A 7,986-nucleotide genomic window follows, 5' to 3' on the forward strand; every position below is an offset into this window, starting at 1 on the left:
CTCTCTCTCTCTGTAACTCTGACTTTTGAATAAAATAAATAAACAAAAAAAAGAGGTTACAAAACACATACACTTAAGTCTTTTAGAGGGAATTTTTCTGACTCAACCATATTGCACAAGAAGTAATAAATATCTATCATCTTTCTGAGGTCTTAATAAAGAATTTATACTTCCATCCATGGCTTCATTTGTAAATTTTGTTTTATGAGCAGTGCCTTGGATTTGGTCTTTGTTCATAAGCCATATCTCAATTTAACTGCTATTCTTCACATAGAAAGGCTGAGAATTTTCACAATTATCAAGTTCTAGTTCCTTCCTTTTTAATAGTCTCTCTCATTTTCCTATCAGCAGCAAGAAGAAAACAATTGGCTTTTGGATATTTTGTTTGAAAAGTTCCTTAGTTGAGTGGAGCAATTCATTGGGTATATTTTCTACCATCCTGGTCATTGCAGGGAAACAACGTCATTAAGCTTTCTGTCATTAACAAGGGTTTCCACAATTTCCTTTAACTCTTGATTCACAGATCCTGAAAGAGTATCATGTTTCAAAAACAGTTGTTACCCAGTTCTCTAATCATTAAGTAACACTGTCTTTGAAGATCTTCCAGCTTCTACCCACTGCTTGATTCCAAAGTCACTCACTCTTGCATTGTGGATTTTTGTTATAATAGCACCCCACTGTTTGTTATAACAGTCTCTAAGTCTATATTAGTTTAAAATTGTTGCTTAACAAATTACTTCAAGAGTTTGGATCCTAAAACAATAAACACTGATTACCTCACATAGCCTCTGCATTTGGATTAGCTGGGCTGTTCTGACTCACACTGTCACAACTTTGCAATAAAGCTAGCAGACAAGGTTGTGGTTGTCTGAAGTTTGACTATGCCTGGACAGTTTTCCATGACAAATCAGTTAAGCAGCCATAGGCAGGAGACTTCAGTCTCTCTTTGGTTGCTTACCCTCTCTCTGGGCCTTTCTCTAGAAACGCCTGACTGCCCTCACTCTGTGGCAGCTTGCTTTCCTCGAGTCTAAATAATGCAAGAGAGAACAAGGCAAAAGCCACAAGGGCTTTTATAACCTAGTCTAAAGAAGGTGCCATTCCATCCGCCATGTTCTGTTGGTTATTCTGACCAACCCTGGTACAGCATGAGCAGCATTTCACAGGAGCATGAACATCCGTAGAAACTGAAGGTCATCCTGGAAACTGGCTAAAGCATATGCATCTGACTAATAATTTCTAATGTTGATTACATGATTTACACCAATTCAGTCACTACATACATACTAATATATATCTTAAGTATAAATATAAATACAAGGATTCTTGAAAAGAATTCACGGAAAATGCATATTATGAAAATATTAGGCATGTATCAATAATTTTTGTAATGAAATAATTCATACTAACTTGGTATAACATGTCTGAACATGATCTTGCTTGAAGCACTATGAAAAAATAAAGTGCAGCGACTTTCTGTTCAACAAATGCCAAGACTGTTGCTCTCAGATCACCTACAGACAAGAGTAGAGCTTTCAGTAGAATTTTTCAATGAATAGAAGCGACATCCTAATGCAGTTCTTTGAAGAAATGCAACAGAAGATGAGACAACCCTGAAAACAAGGTACAATCAAGGTAGTGGCTATCAAGAGGTAGAGTGGTCCAGTCAATGCAAAAGTTGACCAGTCATGAGCAAAAGATTTCTAGGATTTGCAAGGCATTCTGCTTGCTCTCTTTCTGGAGGGCTAAAGAACAATACCATCTAATCACTGGGAGAGTGTTTTGAAACAGTTAACTAAAGTTTTAGTGGAAAAACGCCTGGTAAACCTTCACTTAACAAAAATGTCTTGAACTTGATATGATATAGCTTATGCTGACAATAAAATTTACGTCTTTATTTTTATCTTTTAATTTAATTTTCTACAAATTTTGTGAAGTCTGTTCATATATAGTTTAATTAGTGCACTAAATTTTATATATAAGCAATATAAATAGAATAGATTATTAAATAGTTGCAGCTACTAAATCTTACTTTTATTTAATGTGGCTACTAAAAATAATTTTTAAAAGATTTTTTTTTATTTATTTGAAAGGCAGAATTACAGAGAAGCAGAGGCAGAGAGAGAGAGAGAGAGAGAGAGATCTTCTATTAGCTGATTCACTCCCCAAATGGCCACAATGGCTGGAGCTGAGCCAATTCAAAGCCAGGAGCCAGGACCTTCTTTCAGGTCTCCCATATGGGTTCAGGGCCCAAGGATTTGAGCCAACTTCTATTGCTTTCCCAAGCCATAACAGAGAGCTTTATCAGAAGTGGAGCAACTAAGTCTCAAACCAGAGTCCCTACGGGATGCTGGCATGGCAGGTGGTGGCTTTACCCATTATGCCATAGCGCTGGCCCTGCTACTAAATAATTGAAACATATACCTGGCTTGTATTATATTTCTGCCAGACAGCATTGACCTAGGGCATGAGGATACATAAAAGAGAAAAAAAATAGTAGTGGGAAAAAAGAAGACAACTTGTAAAGAACCTTGAATCCCTTTTTGAGAGTTTAGGCTTTCTCCTCTAAGCAATAAAGAGGCCTTGTGGTTTTGAGCTGGAAAGTGACATTATCAGAGATGGACTTTAGGATGATTACATCTAACAGCAGGGTGTTAGATGGATTAGACCAGCGGAAACATTAAACAAAGACCCAAAAGAGTGAATTATACAAGGCTTGAGTCCAGAAGAAAGATTGGGGAAGGAGGATAAAACACATCAGAGTCCTGTTGCTGGCGATCATGTTCTAGCCTAGTAGGCTTGTAGAGAATGACTCCCCCAGAGGGAGCAGTGGTGGCCTCTTGAAGAAGTTTCCCATTGAGAAAGTCCAGTGGGTGAAGAGAAGCCCGAGAAAGGTGAGAGAAAGGAGGGCCTAAAGTTGGAACCAAAATAAAAGGGGACTGAAATAGGCTTCTGCTGTTATCTTTCAAGGCTGCAATCCTGAATTCTAGACAGTTTCAGATATGGCCAAAGGCTTAGAGCAACAGAGAAGCATCCCTGAGCAAGTATCCCATGGCGTGAGTTTTATTCTCCATCCCCAGTAAACAATGCTTTTCAAATAGTACTGTGTTGTTGCTCACAGGTGGTAACCTCCTCCGGATCAAGCACTTGGCAGGATCTGATTTAGATATCTTTTCTTTATCTGTTGCCAGCGCCTATCCCATCAGATTTCTGGGAAGGAGGAGGTTGTGGATAAGCAGTTTTGGTGTCATCCAGAGCTCTGGTCCAAATGTTTATGATGTGCTGCTATAGAAGAGGAAGTGAAAAGAACAGCTGGCTTTATTCAGTTGAGATTGAAAAGGCTTTTAATGAAAAGTTTAAATTACTCTCCCATTTTGAAAAAAATGCTTTGTCAGTAGCATTACAAATGGTGAACTCAATAGCATCTTAAATTATGAAAAATATAATTTTTAAGTCTTAAGAAACACATTTTCAAGTAACTTTTCCTCTTTGCCCAACTTTTTTTCTGAACTTTAAAAATCAATTCCATGCTGTGTCAAATAAACCACCATTGTCTAAAAGAGTTTTGTACAAAATGTTGTTAAAAGATAAATCATATTTGTTAGTAATAGAAACTTTCTAATACCAATATTTATGAATAAAAAGCACAAGGAAATGAAACAAGAACAATCAGTTACAAACATGGAATTTCCAAAATATTTTTCCATTTGTTCTCACCTAAATTTTAAAGCATTCATATGTTACAACTAAGACTAAGCTTGTAAACAGTACCTAGAAAAAAGAAGTTTTCATTTTGGTGCCATTTTTCTTTTAGCCTCTCTGGTAATTTGAAAAGAACAGTTGCCAAGAGGATTTTGTTTTTATGCCCACTAGTAATTGGAATAAGTTCAACTATTATCTCAAGATGCAAAAAAGCTTACTGCATTGTTAAGACTTGTTCAATCTGTTATATCTGATGATGAATAATATTTGTCAGTCCATATGAACAGTTTTTTTGATCAAGTAATTTTAACTGTATCCTGCAAATAATGAAATCACCAAAGTGGTTGTCAGTATAATCCCAAGAATGACCCAGTGTAAAAACTTTTAAAAAGCCATTCATTATTTTGGGTCTAAAACAAGGTAAGACTAAGTTACTACATTCCTTTGTTAACACGAGGTGCCTTGCACAAAGGTTGGAACAGAAAGCAAGGAATCTCCATGCAAATGGAAGCAAGTATGGAGTCTACCTTGGCTTCTTGCTTGCTTCCTCTCATGTATTGGTAAAGCAAGAACTTTATTTTAGGCCCGTTTGTAGATGTTGGGTACTGTAAAACTCAATATAAAACAATTTACTTTCTCAATGTGATTGTATGTAATTCACTAGAGGACACAGACATTTAAACAACTAGCTACAATGTAAAGTAATAAGTACTAAAATAATAACCTGCATATGTATAACATTTAATATGTTGCAAAGCATTTTCACCTGCATTACTTCATTTAAATTAATCCTGATAGCACACTCATTTAAGTAGGTAAGTTATTACCCATTACACCATCAACTAAAACAACAGGAACCTGAGATACAAAGAGAGTGCTTAACTCCTCACATTAAAGGCAAACAGAAGATGTTGACTTGGAATCCATCTAATTTTTCCTGAAAAGTGCAGTGCAGCTTGCAAGGAGGGAACTTTTTAAGTGATGGTGATGTTGATAAAGTTTCAAAGAAAAGTTGGCATGAGAACAAATTCTTCATGGCCTAATGGTATTTGATTCAGGAGGAAGGTATATTTTAGACCTAGTAAACCCCACTAGTTGTCTAGAGCTACTCCCACACATAGAAATTCTAAGATGAGTAACTCAGGAATTGTGGGCAACGATGCTGTGAGGTAGGGTGTAGACTGTCTATGAGGGATCTCAACCGCCATCCTGAGGAGCTTGGCTACCCCAAAAGCTAAGGGGAACCATTAAAGAAGCACTTTATTTTAAAGACTTATTATTCCTAAGGGTTTTGTTTTATTATTAAAAACTCTAAGTCCTTTACTGAAGCTTTATTGAAAGGCAGGGAGATAGAGATAGAGATAGAGAGAGAGAGAGAGAAAAAAAAAGAGAGAGAGAGAGAAATCTTCCATCTACTGGTTCACTGCCCAAAAGCCCACAACTATCAGGGCTGGGCCAGGCAAAAGCCAGGAGCCATAAACTCAATGCCAGTCTCCCGTGTGGGTGGAAGGGACCCACATATTTGAGACCTGTGCTGCTGCCTTCCAGGATCCTCCTTAGAAGTAAGTTGAATCAGAAGCAGACTTAGCTAATCCTCCACCTGAGGTGCCAGCATCCCATATGGGTGCCGGGTTCTAGTCCCAGTTGCTCCTCTTCCAGTCCAGCTCTCTGCTGTGGCCCGGGAAGGCAGTGGAGGATGGCCAAAATGCTTGGGCCCCTGCACCCGCATGGGAGACCAGGAGGAGGCACCTGGCTCCTGGCTTCAGATCTGCGTAGCTCTGGCCGTAGCCGACATTTGGGGGGTGAACCAATGAAAGGAAGACCTTTCTCTCTGTCTCTCTCTCTCACTGTCTATAACTCTACCTGACATAATAAAAAAAAAAAAAGAAGAAGAAGCAGAAGAGCTGGAAACCCAGGCACTCCAACATGGGAAGGGGCAGGGGCTGAGGGTGGGGGTGCTTAACTAGCTGAGGTGCTCCTACTGTGCTATAATGCCTGCCTGTAGACCTTAAGACTTTAAGAAAAAGAATAAAACATTACACTTTGTGTTTCAAGAAAACAACTCAGGTGTCCACATAGGGAAGTAATTGGAGCCAGTTAGTGACTTAACAGCAAGAAACAATGGAAGAAAATGAGAACACCAGCCAGAGCAATGGAGATGGGAAGAGAGGACTACGCGGTATCCAGAAACATCCTTCAGTCAAAAAAGCAACCCGAGTCAAGCCCTCAGAAAGGCTTCTCATCCTCTGCCTTCAGTAGATCCAGTGCCCAGAAAGATGCCAAAGGGAAAGGTAGGCCCATTGTGCTGCAAACAGCTAAGCAGAAGGTTTAATAAGGGAAATTCTCTATTTGTTGCTGATGAGTCTGCCAGAGACCATCAGCCTGCCAGGTAAAAGGTAAACAAGCATTTCTTAACCTGTAAAGCAAATCCACAGCTGAATTCATTCTGTGTGCTATATTACAAGCTGCAATTATAATAACTCCATCCCACAGGGAATTTCACATTCTGAATAGGTACTTAAGTGTGGTGTCTTCAGTTTGCAGTGGTGCATCTTGCTCTCACTTGTCGGCTCTTCAGATGTGTCAGAGTTAGGAAATATATCATTGATCTCAGTGTCCCTGTTACATAGGAAGCCTCTGTGCTCTTGAGCTAACAAAATAGCAATGAAGGGCAAGGTCCCAGGGCCAGTCATCTTTCCTCGGGGAAGGAGCTGGCAGCTTATCAGGCTATCAAACACTTCTTGGGAGTCCTTGCTGCTAAGTAGCTCTCTTACCCAAAGGCACTGAAAATACTTCAGTTTTCCTTAATAATACTGAGCATTTTTGTAGCAGTTTCTAATCTTTAATTAGTTAATCTGAGCACCATTCCTGTGAGATAGGTAAGGATAATTATCCTCATTTTACAGATGAGAAAACAAACACTAAGAGGTTAAATGACTTTGACAAGGTTATTTAGTGAGCTGAGGAGGCAGAGTCAAAATGCAGACAACTTTCAGAACTGAAGAAATAAAATTCTGTTTGCTTCGGTGCATAGCAAATATAATCCCAATTTATTTAAGCAAACCATATGATGTAATTGTTTTCCTTTTGATCTAGATGACTTGGGGCCTTAAACCCAGTCCTTTGAATCCTTATGAAGTGATGGGTACTGACTAATATGTTGCTGTTGGCTGCCACACGTGCTAAACTGGATACAAAAACTGGAGGAAAATGTAAGAGGATTAAAAAAGAAGCATCAAAAGAGAGTCCCTTTAACACTGAGTTTCAGTGGAACAAAAGTTTTAATGGTACTACTCTAAATAAGGACCTGTAACTCTTTAGAGCTAGAAGTTCAATCCTGGCAAACATTAAAATATTAGGAACAGATCAAGACTTATTTTAACCATGGAATCTTCACATTGTCAATCTACAATGGAAATAAATTACCAGATATGTCTATACATTTTTATATTAATATATGCCAAAATTGGCCAAAGAATTTACTGAGTATATGTATTTCGACATCATTGACTAGCCAGGGACTAAATTTGAGGTTAAACAGTAGTCTAATATTTAACATCCTTAACATTTAACATTCTTTGCAAGAAATTCTTTTACCAAAATTGTGGAGGTTTTCACATTAACTATTTATGTACAAAATAGGGAAACTATAAAACATTAAACTAAAGTCAGATGTTCCTCTTATACATGCTATTCCTACATGGTAATGTGCTCACTGAACTATTACAATTATTTCAGTACCATGTTCTACTTATGGCAATTATCGTATGAATTACAAATCTGCTGTTGCTTACCAGCAATAATAGACATTCACAGCCTGCCCTTTTGTATAATGGCTTCTATGGAACTAATGCTACACAACCTCTGTGTCTCAACATTCATATAGACAACAAGCATGTTGTGTTGTCCAAGAGTCACGAAGCTTGCAATTATTCAGTTTTTGTAGGTAGCACTTAGGATACTAGATTTTTCATGTGTATGTATGTAAGAGTTCTCAATCTAGAACTCATGCACATCCTAGGAATAAGCAATATTTCTTGGGAGAGACTTCAAGAAGGTAAAGCAAGAAAGGATTCTCTATGATTAAAATGAGTCTTTCATATCTTTCATTCAACCGTCTAATATATTTTTTATTATATTTTCCCATGAAAAGGGAAATTTTAAACTCAAATATAACAGATAAGCATGTAAATAGTCTCTGAAATAAACAAACTTACACCAGCTGTAAAAAATTAAAGAGCCTCTTAATTTTTTAGTGACATTTTCCTGGAAAAATGGAACAAGGAA

The sequence above is a fragment of the Oryctolagus cuniculus genome, chromosome 7, assembly GCF_964237555.1.
Source record: "Oryctolagus cuniculus chromosome 7, mOryCun1.1, whole genome shotgun sequence".
NCBI classification, from domain to species: domain Eukaryota; kingdom Metazoa; phylum Chordata; class Mammalia; order Lagomorpha; family Leporidae; genus Oryctolagus; species Oryctolagus cuniculus.